Source organism: Gymnodraco acuticeps, unplaced genomic scaffold (genome assembly GCF_902827175.1).
Source record: "Gymnodraco acuticeps unplaced genomic scaffold, fGymAcu1.1, whole genome shotgun sequence".
NCBI lineage: Eukaryota > Metazoa > Chordata > Actinopteri > Perciformes > Bathydraconidae > Gymnodraco > Gymnodraco acuticeps.
This window is the reverse complement of record NW_022990316.1, coordinates 34,737-51,474: the sequence shown is the minus strand read 5'-3', so window position 1 is coordinate 51,474 and position 16,738 is coordinate 34,737. Positions and strand designations below refer to the sequence as shown.

The 16,738-nt window shown below is 39.7% G+C and overlaps 2 long non-coding RNA genes across 3 annotated transcripts; one reads left to right on the top strand and one right to left on the bottom strand.

Moving 5' to 3' along the window:
- Positions 1-183: 183 nt before the first annotated feature.
- On the top strand, positions 184-2,432 carry LOC117550609. 2 transcript variants are annotated; one of them, XR_004569662.1, is made up of 3 exons: positions 184-238; positions 777-882; positions 1,505-2,432. It is a non-coding gene; the product is annotated as an uncharacterized LOC117550609 (long non-coding RNA). The 2 variants fall into 2 exon arrangements; XR_004569663.1 differs by having other exon boundaries at positions 1,217-2,432.
- Positions 2,433-3,196: 764 nt separating this feature from the next.
- On the bottom strand, positions 3,197-4,446 carry LOC117550610. The gene is made up of 3 exons (XR_004569664.1): positions 4,149-4,446; positions 3,822-3,933; positions 3,197-3,708 (listed from the first exon to the last, which is right to left on the bottom strand). It is a non-coding gene; the product is annotated as an uncharacterized LOC117550610 (long non-coding RNA).
- Positions 4,447-16,738: the final 12,292 nt, after the last annotated feature.

Here is a 16,738-nt window from a genome sequence, read left to right as displayed (position 1 = left end):
CCCGATAACAAACGCAACAGAAAAACGCTGCAAATACAAAAACGATATGTAAAGTCAAAAGCACATACAACCGAAAAACACATTACAAAAAAAAAAGACATTACAAAAAAAAAACATTCCGGAAGTGCTTCAGGCCTCTAGGGGGCGCGCTACGTGGAACAGATTGATGTAAGACCAGACATAGAGAGAACGAACAAGAGGAAAGAAAGTTCATTTAAGTGGAGAAAGATATAAGTAGGTAAGTTTTGTTTTTTTATACATAGAGCGTCATATTTATATAGCTAGCGTTAGCGTGCCTAACTACTACACCAGCTGAGGAGAGGAGAGCTTCACGTGAAGAGAAGATAAAGTGAGGGAAGAACATTGTAAAGAGATGACAAATCAAGTGCAGGCAAATAACACGGGCCATAGTGGGTACCGCGGAAAAAGGACATTTGAATTCTTAGCAGTTTGTTTATATTTATGTATTTGTGTATAGACATTGCAACTATACAGAGCTTTAGCAATTGCCTGTAACTATGGTCATGCTAATAAAGCTATTGAATTGAATTGAGAGAGAAAGAGAGAGAGAGAGAGAGAAAGTGACAAAATGTGAAGAGGGACAAAGTAATGACAGGATAGTAGTGTGCATTAGACATTCAAGGAGAGAGAGAGACAAATCACAGATTCAACGGTGAACATGATGTATCTATTTATTTAGCTAACCACTATTTAGACTGTGTGTTTTTGATTGACTTGATTACATGGATTTACTACATCAATGTATGTCTTTTCAGGCTGCCATATTTTGTCCTTTCTGTGGCCAGCATCTGGGGACAGTTCAAGTGTTCTGTGGCTCCTGTGGCAACAATGTACAGTTTTTGGCAGAAGTTGAACACAACAGTAAGTTCACTTTTTGTATTGTATCTGTTTCAAATGCAAGAAATAAGGATTCAACACACTACTTTGTTTAGAATACTAATTGCAGATGCATACACTAGTTATCAGCATGAAGGACACATTTTTTCATTGTCTGTTTATGTGAAATATGTAGAAGCCATCATTAAATTGTAGACCAACGCATGATTAAATACACAAAACAGCTTATATTATACATTCATAATTGTGTATTAGTTATATCTTTATAAAGAACATTATACATTTAGAATCAGATTTTGAGACAGTGAGCCATGACATGATGTTTTCTTCTTTTTCTCCTTGTGTTTTTGAACTATAGAAGTTGCAATCATCCTCCCAGCATGAAAGTATTCGTCATCTTTTGCAGCTGTTGATATTTTTTGTTAAATTATTATCACGTTAACCAACAGTTGCCACGTTATCATAAAGATATACAGTATAAGATAATTTAATTGTCACGTAAATCAAGCTGCAAAATCCATAAGCAGCTCCTATATTTACAGTACAGTATTGAACATAAGACAGATTTGCGAACATCATTACCTGCATTGTCGAACTTGAGGAATTTCCTGTCCTGTGGACCATCAAATATTCTTCTCATTCTCAGGCATTCCATTAGGAGGGTCAGGAACTCACGCTTGGGACCACCAGTGTCCACTCCATCCTCAGTTTGTCCCTCAACGTCAGTAAACTTAACCTGCATCTGATGAGAGGGGTCGAATGAGGCCCCTTTGAAGCCGCGGATTGCTCCATCCCATACATTGGCTCTATTAATATTGAACCTGCTGCAAGAGGTATTTTTAATTTTTGCAGAGAGTTCTGCAACAACGTCTGGCGCAGTCAGGTATTCTGTGCTGGGAAAGACAAAGTGATGTATTGTAATATTAAATGATGAAGCTAGTAATAAGATTTACAGTACAGAATAAAAAAATTAAGTGATAAAAGTAACATTTAATACATTTCCTCTGCAGTTTGCTCCGTTTCCTCTTCTGGCTCAGACTGGCTGTCAATAATGATAGGTGCATACACATTTGTGTAGTTGCTGCAGTGAGAAGACAGTTGAATAATTACTTTCAAATACATAATATATGCATGATAGTCATATTTGCAAAAGGATGTCGATCCTCTTCCTGGTTTTTTCAATACATTGGGTTCTAAACTGACAACAGCACTTTGTCCTACTCCTGCACAATCCTCGTAAACATTTGAAATGGATGCAACAAACAATATCTGACCTTTGAAAAATATTTGTGGGTGTTTTTTGTATCGTCTTCACTAAGATGTTGTGGTTGTCCTTTGGAAATGTATGAAAGTATAATTGTTCTTCTTCCTGGCAATGTTACCCACTGTGATTGGATGCTATGCAAACAACCAAATATACAAATAAAGATACACACCACACAACTGTGTCACGATGCAACTGTCAACATCGTTTACCTATAGAAGGTGTTCTGACCCGGGGCAGACTGGACATCTTCCTGGAATGGGGTTGGTTCTCCATCCTATTTTTACCCAATAAATAATGATGCAGTTTATCTAATGACCGTGTCATTAGCACACAAAGGTATTTATTGATTTCATGTTTACAAATTCAAACCTACATGGTATAATTACATTTGTAATTAGTCTTACCCGATCAGACGCTGGTTGTGGGTGCCTGAGAGGTCTGATAAAGGTAAACAAAAAATATATTCAAACTACTGTACTGTTAAAACATTCTGCTTCTTGTGGCACAAAATAACATGTTGACAATGTTTTATTTGACCCTGGCAAACTGTTGTCCATTCTGGGAGTGCTCTGTTCATTTGGAAAGTCCCACACCTGCATATAACACACAAATGACTGACTGAAATAAAATAAATTCACTTTAATTAAGAATAAATGCCACGATAGATCCAAACTGACCACGGTGTCAGCAAGACTGTCTCCAGATGGCAACTTTAAAACAACCACACTGTCCTCGTCACTTGAAGAGGTTGTTCCAGTGTAACCTAAGAAAATAAAAGTGTCATGATTAATACTATACAAATAATTGTTCCCCTACGTCTGTACCTATCATCAAATGTTGGTTTGAATCCTGAATTATTGGATTGACATCAATCAGAAAGGATTCAATCGAAACACAACATGTTTGTGAAATGTACATTATATTGTTGACCGTCTTTTTCACTCTCACATTAGGATTTACATTGGGGCACAACAAACCAACATTGTTGTGAGAATTTTTTTTAATTTAGAATTAGAATCCTTAAGAGGGAATTTATATTTGATTTGAACAGAAGGAAAGTTTGGAAGCTTTTGTTGATACTTAAATTCCATTTCTTCTGCCACTATTCATAAAAGACCATTTGACGTCATAAGTTCAACCACGAAGAGAAAGGAATGATGGGTGGAATGAATTGTGTTAAGAAATATAGACAGAACAACTGTTATGTTTACATTTGAACTATTATACAGTTTAGTGCTTTAAACAAGGGGGAATATATGTCAGAAGCACTTACAACTGTTTTCAACGGCTTCAAGAGTACAGATGTACAACGTAATTCATTAGTAGGGCTTTCCAATGGCTTCTTTGTACATCTGTACTGTGAAAGGGGTGTCCGTTCCGGGGATATTTGTTATCACCTTCGCATCAGGGTACAACAAGACATGGGCACCATCTTCCAAGTCCTGGTTAAAGGCTTTCTGCTTGTTTATGGCAGCAGCCAACAGTTCTTCACATGCCCATTGAGGTTCAACATGAAGGGGAAGTGTCCTCCCTCTCACAGGTTTAAGGCAGCCATCCATCCTCCTCATTACTCCAACAGAAATCTGCAAAAAGACAATAATATGCAAATGAATAAAACATTTTTTCGGACATTATATAAGAGTGTGGTGAGCAGATTTGAATTACAGATGTATTCATAATAGAAAACGTTCCATACCTTCACCAATTTCTGTTTATTTTTGGAGTTATGCCGTCCCTTTGTAAAAAAGGTCTCTCCCTCTTTTTTATTTCCCTATATTTCTGAAAGGACTCTACAGCTGAGCTTCCTGCTACAAAAAAACAGGAATAAAACATTCATTACTCTTCATTATGTTCAATAGGAGTCTCATCCTCAATCCCTTCTGAGGAACATCTTATAACACATTCAACAGTAGGTAAGCCACATAGTTTAGAGATGTATTTGTATAATAACAGAATTCGAACTTTTAAACCAAGTTTTCTATAAATATTTATTGTTTGGTAATAAAACGAACAACCTATTTACCTGCACTGGTGCTAGGCTGTGCACTTAGATGCACACTAGTGGTGGGCATCTCCTCAGGGACTTTGTTAGCCACATCTTTTAGAAATGTGATGTCTCTGCCACAGACACCACAAAAGCCATGCGAATATGTCACGCTGGCACCACAGAATGGACAGTACATCTGTGGAGAAATAAAATGTAGGACAGCTAGGTTAAGTCAAAAAGAGTGGATATTTTTCAGCTACCTAAATATTATAATAGTATTAAAGAACGGTCTTTCAATTAACTCATCAGAAGCCAACCTCCTGTCTATCCCCACACAAACCAAGCACCGAACCTGGGGGGACAGAGCTTTCTCCATCGATGCCCCCTCCCTCTGGAACTCACTCCCATTAAACATCAGAGACTGCACCGACCCCCCACCTTCAAAACACAGCTCTTCAGACTGGCTTTTAATGTGGGAATAATGTTGTGTTGCTGTTTTAATATTTTAATTCAACTTTTGACATTTTATTTCCTTTTTATCACCGCATCGCATTTGCGGCTCAGTTGAGGCCCCCTCCACGAGGTGAGGGCGTGAGACCCAGGGTCGGCGTCATGGGGGGTCATTCGCGGGCCATGCCCCCCCAAATGAGTCACTGTGCCCCCCCAACGCAGGGTGGGCAAGCCTTGTCACTTTGCCGATTTTTTCTTTTTTTTATCATATAGGCTAAGTGAAAACGTTTCCACTAAAGGTTTTTTGTGTGAAATACATCAGAAATAAATAATACAATTATAAAACACAGCCTGAGGTGTGCTCACTGCTGCTCTCTGATTGGTGTGTTGCTTGACCAATGACCCCCGACCTTTTTTTTGTTATCATTACGTGGCTGAGTGTTTAGATGAAAGCCCAGTGGCGATCTGTTAATCTGTTACACTGATTATACAGTAAAGCCATCAAAAATAATATGATATACAGTACAGTACAAGTACATGGGTCTCTGTGTTTCATTCAAGCTCTGTGTGTGTGTGGCACGAGCGCATTTTGTGAGTGCGCGAGCGGTAACGTGGAATGTTGTGGTTAGCATCTGGTTAGCTAGCTATGCTAACGGATATAAAGAGCTGTTTCTACACCAAGGTGGAGGACAGTCCTCTCCTGTCAGACTGAGAGGATCTTATAACGTCAGCTCAGTGAGGTAAGGACTCTCTCAGTGTTTAGATAGTTCACTTTAGTGTAAGTTATCTCAGTGGGTCTCAAACGGTTTGGTCACCATTTATGTAAGTATTTTCGAGGAATACCTTTATATGATCATTATAGTTATTAAAGAGAGAATACATGAAAAACGGGTATGAAATACTATAGGACAGTAACACAAGAATACAGTTTAAAAGGGGAATGATTAGTGAAATATCCATAAAGAAAAAGTAAATCTGTGTACAGTTCTGTTTCATATGGATGCTGAGAGATGTAGGCTATCCATAGATCTCTTCACTTTGCTCTCAAAGTGCACCAGATTGATGCATTTAACTTCAATATTTTAAAAATAATCTTCCCGGGGGAGCATGCCCCCAGACCCTCCTAGAGGAGGTTAGGTCCACCCCCACCTAAAACATGTTCACATGGATAGGATACTAAATACATTTGCACACTTTTTATATGATGGCCTATGTCCATATCAAATAAAATCAAGTTTTATTTATATAGCACATTTTTCAACGATTTTTGGTCGAGCCAAAGTGCTGTATATACAGTATAATACAAAAATAACCTACAGTAAAGACACTTTACAGCAAATACAACAGCACAGTTTGTGCAGAATATCAGTATGAGAAAACGACACCCTCTGTCCTTATATGTTTCTGTTTTGGTGGTCGTGCCACAACCGTGGATGTATGCACAAGTCATAGGTGCGCTATACAATAGCACTACACCCCTGCAATGTGTGTGAAAGACAATAGACTTTACAGCATGTTTTTTTAAATTGAAGTTGGTGTTTGTGTGTTGGTTGTTGACGGCAGTGTGTGCCCCCCCTTGGTAAATGATTGCCCCCCCATTCAAGTTGTTCTAGAGCCGACCCTGGTGAGACCCCACCCAGTCTGTTTGATCTGCGTGTAGGGAGGGGCGTCCCGGTTCTATACTATACATCTATATGTCAAGAGTTACATTTAGGTGCTCAATGGCTCTTGCAATCTCTTTGATCAAACACGCTAACGCTAGCTACGTAAATATGACGCTCTATGTATAAAAAAACAAAACGTACCTTCTTATATCTTTCTCCACTTAAATGAACTTTCTTTCCTCTTGTTCGTTCTCTCTATGTCTGGTCATACATCAATCTGTTCCACGCAGCGCGCCCCCTAGAGGCCTGGAGCACTTCCGGAATGTTTTTTTGTTGTAATGTCTTTTTTTTTTGTAACGTGTTATTTGGTTGTATGTGCTTTTGACTTTGCATATCGTTTTTGTATTTGCAGCGTTTTTCTGTTGCGTTTGTTTTCAGGGTTTGTGTGTTGTAGGTTTAGTTTGCATAATTTCTGTAAATGCAGCGTTTTTCTGTTGTATGTGTTTTCAGGGTTTGTTGGTTTTTCATTTAATTATTTGCAGGTGTTTCCTGCTTATGTGTGTGTTTTTGGCCGTTGTTTAGCGTTTGCACCTGCTGGCCACCGTAGCATCGCCTCCAAAACTGCTGCACCTTTCTCCTAATGCAGGCGAACTTTTTTGACCAAAATAGCCATTTTTCCCCCTTATCCACCAATTTTGTTTGTCTGGAGCCGCAACACATAATATTTGATAGCTTATACAGTTGTATATATTGTTATATCATAGACAAAAACTACAGTTTTTTGCATTTATTATTTATTACATTATAGAAAACGGTTTACTTCTAATAATAAACAAAGAACTCTCATAAGGAGAATACAAAAAAAATACACAGGCCTACTTTAAAATTAATTTAACAGCACTTGGGGAGTCCTCTGCAAATTTGAATATAATTCAAATGGGCCCACTTTGAAATAAATAAAACATATAGCTGCACCCTAAAAAGAGTTAACGGATTGAATTATGACTGAAGATCGTCAGCTGTCTTCCTCTTCCGTGTTTTTCCTCGATACGTAAAGGCTGCAGCACCTTTGACAATTCCTCTCCACATATCAAACATACCGGTAAACCAGCATCGTTTGCTGTGAAAGCATATAACTGTCCACGCAGAATTAAATATTGTGTTCCTACGATACTTTTCTTTGATTTATCCATTGATTTATCCCGGCTCATCGAGCCGGGGGTCAGGTTATTCACCTGCAAGAAAAGGCGCTGGCGCGGGACCGTAGCAGGATGTGACGCATATTTTAGTTGACCTAATTAAAACCGTTTTTTATTTATGTGTCTCAGTATCACCTCAAAATACCAAACATTTGCAACCATGCAATTAAATATAAATAGTCCTACAAATATTTTTATTTTATTTCCTGCTTATTTTTGTCTAAGCTCAAGGGAGCCAGAGCAAAGGGCTTAAAGAGCCGCATGCGGCTCCGGAGACGCGGGTTGCCGACCCCTGTCCTAATGGAATTGTTTTTTTCGGCCATTGTACTTCAAATTAAACTCAATTGAGTGATATTTTCTGCTTCTATTCTATTGTGTTTGATTTGATACGGTTGTCAAACTTTTTGACTTTTTCAATGTCACTACTTTTTCTTAGTAGCCTCAGCTAACCAGACCAACATTTCCCTAAGGGAGCTATGCTTTAGTTTCACTTCTTCCAGTGTAATATTATTGGTATATTGCCAAGTTATCCTTAGCTTCCCACTCACTGGTCAGGTTTGTGTGTGGCAGCACTGTGTAGCTGTAAACAGGCCTACATTAAGCTTTGTTTAGGATAATGATACATTACAATATGATACAATCATCATCTCAATAGACTAATTTCACAGCAGACATTTCAGGATGTCAAAAGAGGGAAAGCACAAGTTTCATTTCCATTTAGACAAGGTTTTTTTACAGCAGCCGTCATAGCAGCGTAAACAGCGGTGTAATTGTAAAATATAAAAATAAATCATCCTGGTCCTTTCTATTTAGTGAGGAGTAGCCATCCCGATGAACCAAAATGTACAATACTTTAGGGGCATTATGTACTTAATTGCACCAGCATTTACCATGCCATTAAAAATGAGATTGGCTGCTGGGAAAAATAGCATATTGTCCATGTTTCCTTACTGGCACATCTTACTGGAAAACATAATGGAATTGAGCCATTGTTAACACAATGTGGTTTTGTGCTTTTATTGCTCCAACAAAATGTTTGCTGTAGAAAAAGATCTGCAAGGTTACAAGACTTGCTTCATCACAATTAGTTCACTGTAACTCTCCAAGCTCAAACAGTGAGACTATAGTAGAATCAGATGACATTTTGAAGATGACATTATATTAATTTTGATCAGAGGTTTTAAATGAGTGGCAGTTCTCCCCAAGGGGTCTCCAGACGTTTTCAAAGAAGGCTCGGTAAATGGAAGTGGAGCAATGTTACATTACTAATCAACAGAAAAGCTTACATGTATAAAACTATGGTTAAACCTGTTAAGCCCCATAGCCCCCCGGGGCTACAGGCTTCTTTTTTTCATGAAACTGTGTCAGGGCTTCTTAACATTTAACAACCTATTAATGTGTCATACCCACTTAACGGGAAGAAACTCAGCTAACTGACGGGTAATACCATGTTAGGAACTCAGACACTTAGGATGTAGGACCCAATTGCACGACCCGGGAGACAGGTAAAGTATTGGTAAGATACTTTATTTTTCCAAAATACAGCAAGATGAACAAAAAAATGGTCACTAGCAAATCTCAAGTTGAGATGACAAAAAATGAGAACAAAATGAAAGCGCTCACGTAGTGAGGAACAAAACTTTTCAAGAGCACAGAGAGCATAGACCTGACCATGGCAAGAGACAAGACGAACTGACCCTGAACACTGGGAGACAGGGGAATTTAAACACAGGGTAACAAGACACAGGTGGGAGCAATCAGGGGCGGGGCTGGTGATGATGAGCACAGGAGCAACACACTCTCACTCCATAATCGTCCAGGAGCGACGTTTGGTCAGTGTCCGTGGCGTGCAGTTGTGACGCTCCTAGGCTCCTTCAGCTTCATAAAGGGACGCAAATAGCTTTCAACTGATTGCAATGTATTCCCATCTGCGGCGGGATTTGACGCTCATGGAAGCACGGCATTCGTTTGTGTCGGCTGCCCTTAAAGGCAATGTGAGCGTCCATTCTCATTGGATAACGGAGAATTGTACACCCGGAAGTAAGTATTCCCCTTACTGTCGATTGATTTTACAGTGATATCTGCACTACTCATTGACTAAAAAACACCAGATTATCCTTGTTAATTACACAACATTGATTGGTTTAAATTGTGTGCAATGCTTTTGTATTTTTCCCCTTCGATTCGGAGAAACAAATATTTGTTCGGAGTAAAGGATGGCAGAAGACACTATACTACCCAGAATCCCCAGCTATCGTTTGGACTACACCAGCCTAGGAGCGTCACAACTGCACGCCACGGACACTGACCAAACGTCGCTCCTGGACGATTATGGAGTGAGAAGGCTTGTTTGAGACGCGTTGCGGCTCGCCTCGAAAGTAGACGAGAATAGCCGATCGCAGCCGGGGGAGGTCTCAAAAAGCTCGCCTGAAGTCGGACAGCTCGGAGTCGGCTTCGTCTTCTTCTTCTTCTTCTCTCGGTTTTTTGGCGGATTGCAAACAACTTTAAGGTGCATACCGCCACCTCCGGAGTCGGCTTGACTCGGTTTGCATTTATAAAGAATGCACACATGTGTTTAATCGTTAATGTCAGATATGTACTAAGTAAATACATTTGTTCCTGCTCAAGATTAGATTCAACTTTATTGTTATTGCACATATTACAGGTACTGAGACAACGAAATGCAGTTTAGCTTCTCACCAGGTGCAACAAGCAGTGAAGTGAAAAGTAATGTACACAATCTACAGAATAAAATATAGAATGAATTGAATGATGAATAAACAGTGAGGGGTATGAATACACTAGATATACACAGCAGCCTGAGAGCAGTATGAACAGTGTGTATGAATATGCTAAGATATATAAAGTATGAAAACGGTAAGCAGTGCAAGTATAGTATAAAATATATGGATATTAATTTAATGATGATAATTATTGTGGAACAATGATGAAAAATGTGAATGGAAGTGGCGACGTAAAACTGACACAAAACAACAACAAACTTTTGCCGAGCCAATTGGAGAGTTTCATCACCAGCACGTGGAAAAAACCACCAATGAGCGCTCAGCTCGAGATACCAGCGAGTCGTTTCCCATCAAGCATTTCGCTTCCGCAACCCGTGGAGAGGAACTGCGCCGCCTCGCCGCGCCTCGCTCTCAAGGCTGCGGGCGTCTTTGTCCCGCGAGATTTCAACGTCTCATGTAGGCGCAGGTCTCGCTTGTTTCAAACAAGCCTACTGTGTGTTGACAGGAGACACACAAGGGCAACAGGTGAACACAATCAGACAATTAGACACACCAGGGAAACTAACGACAGGGAGGAAAACACAGGGGCCCTTTCTCATTTGATCAAATCCCCCTCCTCGGTCCTCCGGTAGTGACCCAGAAATGAATTTTAGCGCGCCATGTTGAATGACATCTCATTTCTCTAAATGCACGTCGAGGACCGAGCATCGAGGAGGCTCTCTGGAGGAGCTCTAACTGAGGATACACTGATGGGTCCTCCACGGTCCTTCGCGGATGCATTTCCAGGAACAGAGATGTTTCAAAGAGTCGTGACGCACGGCCGGACTTATCTCAGCCAATGACAGCTCTGCATGCATCTCATATATTATTTTAGAAACTGCTTTCATCGCGAGGCGATGCTTACAGTGAGAACAGCTGTGAGGTCCGTGCAGAAAGCAGAGCAGTGTGTAAAATATATATCACTCAGTATAACAGGCCTACTCTCTTTATTTGGTTTAGTTTAGTCTACAAACAAAGAGTCGATATTTTTCTAAAACCATTTAGTGCTTCACATAATAAAATACACAACGGCTGTAGCCTGATTATATGCTTTAGGAGCTGTGCGTGTGGTACAGTGTGTAGGTGTGTGTGTTGTATAGGGGTGCAACAACTATTCGACTTAATCGAATAAAATTGATTACCAAATTAGTTGCCAACTAATTCAGTAGTCGATTCGTTGGTGACGTCATCACGTGTGTTTTACGCGCCGTAAACTCCAACGTTATTGGTCTTTTTATCGGTACCGGAGACATTTAAAAAATACATGTCATGTATTATTGTTACATAAGCATTACATCGCAGTCTTAGTGTCGCCAACTCGTTTCTAATATGCAAAAAGACAAAAAAAATGCGTCAATTATGTATTTTCGATCTTTCCAATCCAGACCAGAGATCTTTCTCTCCCCCGTCTGTGTGCGAGGGGGCGGGGCAGTTTACACACACGCAGCTGCTACATCATGCATGCAACGAACACACTGCGGAGATGGCGGAGAGAACTCGCTCCGAGGCAGGGTCGGCGTCATGGGGGGTCATTCGCGGGCCATGCCCCCCCAAATGAGTCACTGTGCCCCCCCCAACGCAGGGTGGGCAAGCCTTGCCACTTTGCCGTTTTTTAAAAATGTTAAATCATATAAGTGAAAACGTTTCCACTAAAGTTTTTTTGTGTGAAATACATTAGAAATAAATAATACAAATATAAAACACAGCCTGAGGTGTGCTCACTGCTGCTCTCTGATTGGTGTGTTGCTTGACCAATGACCCCCGACCTTTGTTTTGTTATCATTACAACACATCCTCACTCCCAGGTCGGCCTATGTTGACGTTATGTCAAGTCCCCTGTCGGCTTATTCCAACGCAAGGGGGGGGCCTTAGCGTCCATTTTCAACGCAAGGGGGGGCCCTTAGCGTCCATTTTCAGCTTTCCGGGATGTCCATATGCTTCTATAGACGCTCATGGAAGCACGGCATTCGTTTGTGTCGGCTGCCCTTAAAGGCAATGTGAGCGTCCATTCTCATTGGATACTCGTTGTACACCCGGAAGTAAGTATTCCCCTTACTGTCGATTGATTTTACAGTGATATCTGCACTACTCATCGACTAAAAAACACCAGATTATCCTTGTTAATTACACAACATTGATTGGTTTAAATTGTGTGCAATGCTTTTGTATTTTTCCCCTTCGATTCGGAGAAACAAATGTGTTTTCGGAGTAAAGGATGGCAGAAGACACTACACTACCCAGAATCCCCAGCTATCGTTTGGACTACACCATGTGCTCTGTTTGACGTCACGTGATCTTCAAATTTCTCCCTGAAGAAAAAAAAAACATGGCCGAACTTCGTTTTATTCTCGATGGAAAATGCCTATTTTAAAGTTAGTTTGGCCATTAAAATGCGTTTTGATGTCATTTGATGCGAGTTGTTATTTCAGATTATGTGTGCAGTGGATGTACATGATCTTTAGTTTGCTAGTTATTACGAAGATTACTTCAGGAAATTGCGTCCATAACGTTTTCATTGTTACCAAGGTGGTTGCTAGGGACGCTGCTATCGATATTATTTCTGTTATGTTGTGTAACTGTTTAATGGTGTTATCTTTATTGCTACCCCCTTCCCCGTCAATGTATAGTGTTGGTCCACAGCGAAAACATATTAGTTTAACAAAATCCGCATCTAAAGATAGCCTACGTTATTTCCCCCTGTGCAATTCCAGTCTCACATCTCACAGCACATCGTCATTAACAAATAACGGAAACAGACCGAAAACATTAAAAAAAAAATACAATAATACTTTATTCCGAGTGTGCTTGCTTTTCTCTTTGGAAGTCATCACATAACGGCATTGTAATACACGGTTCGGCTGTATTAAATATTACATATCTGCCGTAGTTCTGTATTTATAGAGCCCTGATGAGAAGACTTCTAGACAAACATGAGGAACTGAAAACGTGACGTTGATCATAAATATATCAGCCATTAAACAACATCTTACATTTCTTTTCACACAATACGTCTCCTTGCAGTATCAACACTAATTCGGCTGACTTTTATATTTGATCCAATTGGTAGATAGGCTGTATTTACACCATAAAGGTGCACACCTGATATAAAGGGACACCTAGTGGTTAAAGCATGTTATTGAATTTCATTATTTGTATCATTAGATATTAATAGGATCCCTATAAAGTATATTAATTACTCGGTATTCTCTACTAATAGTTCATTAAAGACTGTATATAATGACTATTTTGCACATCCCTTTCAAGATTTCAAGATTTTCTAAGGTTTATTTACATATCATATAGGCCTACACAACTATGGTGTAGTTATGCATTGAATGAAAAACTTGGGTAGCATGGTTCCTCAATAGTGCATTACAAGACATCTATCAATATTTGTGCGTACCTCCAGCAATGTATGTTGAAGCACTTATTTTAACTGATATTATACATAATGTATTATACTCTTATAACTCTTATATATGTATGTAGATATTTCATCTCCGACCTTGTCAGGTATTGAACAATCAATAAATAAAGAACACAGAATTGTTGAATATAAAACACAGAATTTGTGTGATTATACTAAATGATTTACAAATAAACACCACTGCATATTTAACTGTTACACATGCTGATGTAACGCAAATGTTCCAACTTGAGATCAATAAAGTATATCTTATCTTAAGCTGATCGATGGCTATACTGCCATATTTGCAAAATGTGCCTCTGAACCTTAACAAGTGCATGTTTCAGGCTTATCAATTAATGTAATGTAATGTAATGTTATCAATTAACAACAGGGGTCACAAACATAAGACCAGCTGTTAAATAAAGCTCTTCTGACCTTAGCTGGCATGTGTGTATATATATATATTAATGCTGCCCATTATGGGCACAAGCAATTTTCACCCATTTATTAATTATATGTTTTAAATGTGAGTGTTTCGTATCCCCTAAACCTCCAGGGATGTACACAGTTTAATACTGGCAACTTCTTATTATGGGAAATACGAAAACGTCGAGACGTGCCATAGATACAGAACATGTTGCGAAACAGAATAGCCAGCATTTGTAGTTCTGGGGACAGGGTGGGGGAGGGGGGACGCGGTGGACCCGTTCAAATCCAGTTTTGGACAGTCTGCGTGGTTCCATCCCATTTCAAGTGCTGTTCGAGGCTCGGCGTAACCCTCGGAGCACACTCTCCAATCACAGAGCTTGAGGACTATCACTAGCAAAAGCATTGCACACAATTTAAACCAATCAATGTTGTGTAATTAACAAGGATAATCTGGTGTTTTTTAGTCGATGAGTAGTGCAGATATCACTGTAAAATCAATCGACAGTAAGGGGAATACTTACTTCCGGGTGTACAATTCTCCGTTATCCAATGAGAATGGACGCTCACATTGCCTTTAAGGGCAGTCGACACAAACGAACGCCGTGCTTCCATGAGCGTCCATAGAAGCATATGGACATCCCGGAAAGCTGAAAATGGACGCTAAGGGCCCCCCCCCTTGCGTTGAAAATTGACGCTAAGGCCCCCCCCCTTGCGTTGGAAAAAGCCGACAGGGGACTTGACATAACGTCAACATAGGCCGACCTGGGAGTGAGGATGTGTTGATCATTACGTGGCTGTGTGTTTAGATGAAAGCCCAGTGGCGATCTGTTCATCTGTTACACTGATTATACAGTAAAGCCATCGAAAATAATATGATATACAGTACAGTACAAGTAGCCTACTTCTGGGTCTCTGTGTTTCATTCAAGCTCGGCTCTGTGTGTGTGTGGCAAGAGCGCATTTTGTGAGTGCGCGAGCGTTAACGTGAAATGTTGTTGTTAGCATCTGGTTCGCTAACTATGCTAACGGATATAAAGGGCTGTTTCTACACCAAGGTGGAGGAGAGTCCTCTCCTGTCAGACTGAGAGGCTCTTATAACGTCAGCTCAGTGAGGTAAGGACTCTCTCAGTGTTTAGATAGTTAACTTTATTGTAGGTTAACTTATCTCAGTGGGTCTCAAACTGTTTGGTCACCATTTATGTAAACAAGTATTTGCGGGGAATACCTTTATATGATCATTATAGTTATTAAAGAATAAGAGAATAAATGAAAAACCGGTATGAAATACTATAGGACAGTAACAAAAAAATACAGTTTAATAAAAGGGGAGTGATTAGTAAAATATCCATAAAGAAAAAGTAAATCTGTTTACAGTTGTGTTTCATATGGATGCTGAGAGATGTAGGCTAACCATAGATCTCTTCATTTTGCTCTCAAAGTGCACCACATTGATGCATTTAACTTCAATATTTTAAAAAATAATGTTCCCGGGGGAGCATGCCCCCAGACCCTCCTAGAGGAGGTTAGGTCCACCCCCATCTAAAACATGTTCACATGGATAGGATACTAAATACATTTGCACACTTTTTATATGGTGGCCTATGTCCATATGTTTCTGTTTTGGTGGTCGTGCCACAACCGTGCATGTCTGCACAAGTCATAGGTGCGCTATACAATAGCACTACACGCCTGCAATGTGTGTGAAAGACAATAGACTTTACAGCATGTTTTTAGAAGTTACGTTGGTGTTTGTGTGTTGGTTGTTGACGGCAGTGTGTGCCCCCCCCTTGGTAAATGATTGCCCCCCCATTCGATTTGTTCTAGAGCCGACCCTGCTCCGAGGTGTGGTTAAACTTTACCCGTCTCGATGCTCGTTGCCAAAAGTGCAATAAGAGTTTAGCATGTAAGGGCGGTAACACGAGCAATTTGTCTAAACATTTAGCAAAAGTGCACCACATTCAGACGGAGGAATGCACCGGGTTCGATTGTATTTCTAGTAGCTCTGTAGCCCCCCCCCATCCCTGAGTAACGTTTCCACGTCAGGTGTTATGTTTGCTAGCAGCAACACACGGAGTTAACTCAATGATACAAACACGGGTTAATGATTAGAGGTAACAGAGTTATTTATTTTGTTAAAGTTTCAGCTATTCTGTTTACAGTTCTGTCATCACATTATTTAATATGATTTGTTAAAACACTTGTTTCTTTTGATGTGAAATATTATGTATTTAATTTAAATAAAAAGCAATGTTAATTTTGTTCAAAATGTGTTTAATTTAATAATAGTATTTTTGAATCAAGTATTCATCTTTATTGTCTTCATTGTTAGTTTCCACATGCCTAAAACAACCTCAAGCTAAATCTAAAAGTTTATGGCTAAATAAGAGCGTTTGAGAAATTGTGCAAGGCGTAATAGTCCGAATAGTCGTTTAATCGTTTCATTAATCGATAGATTAATCGATTATCAAATTAGTCGTTTGTTGCAGCCCTAGTGTTGTAGCCTACAGTGTGTAGGTATGTGTGTTGTACAGTGCGTAGATGCAGCGGACAGACAGGTCTCAGTTGGTTTGGTGTCCTCTGCTTACTTTTAATACTTGTAAATAAAACGTTTGGCCCGTAATTTATTTTCCTCATTGTAGCGACCAGAGAGGGGTGGATATATCCAGTCTCTGATAGTGTTACGTTATTATGAGTGCTCTGTTTGATTCTGAAATTGTATATATTTATATAAATATATACGTGTGTGTGTGTGT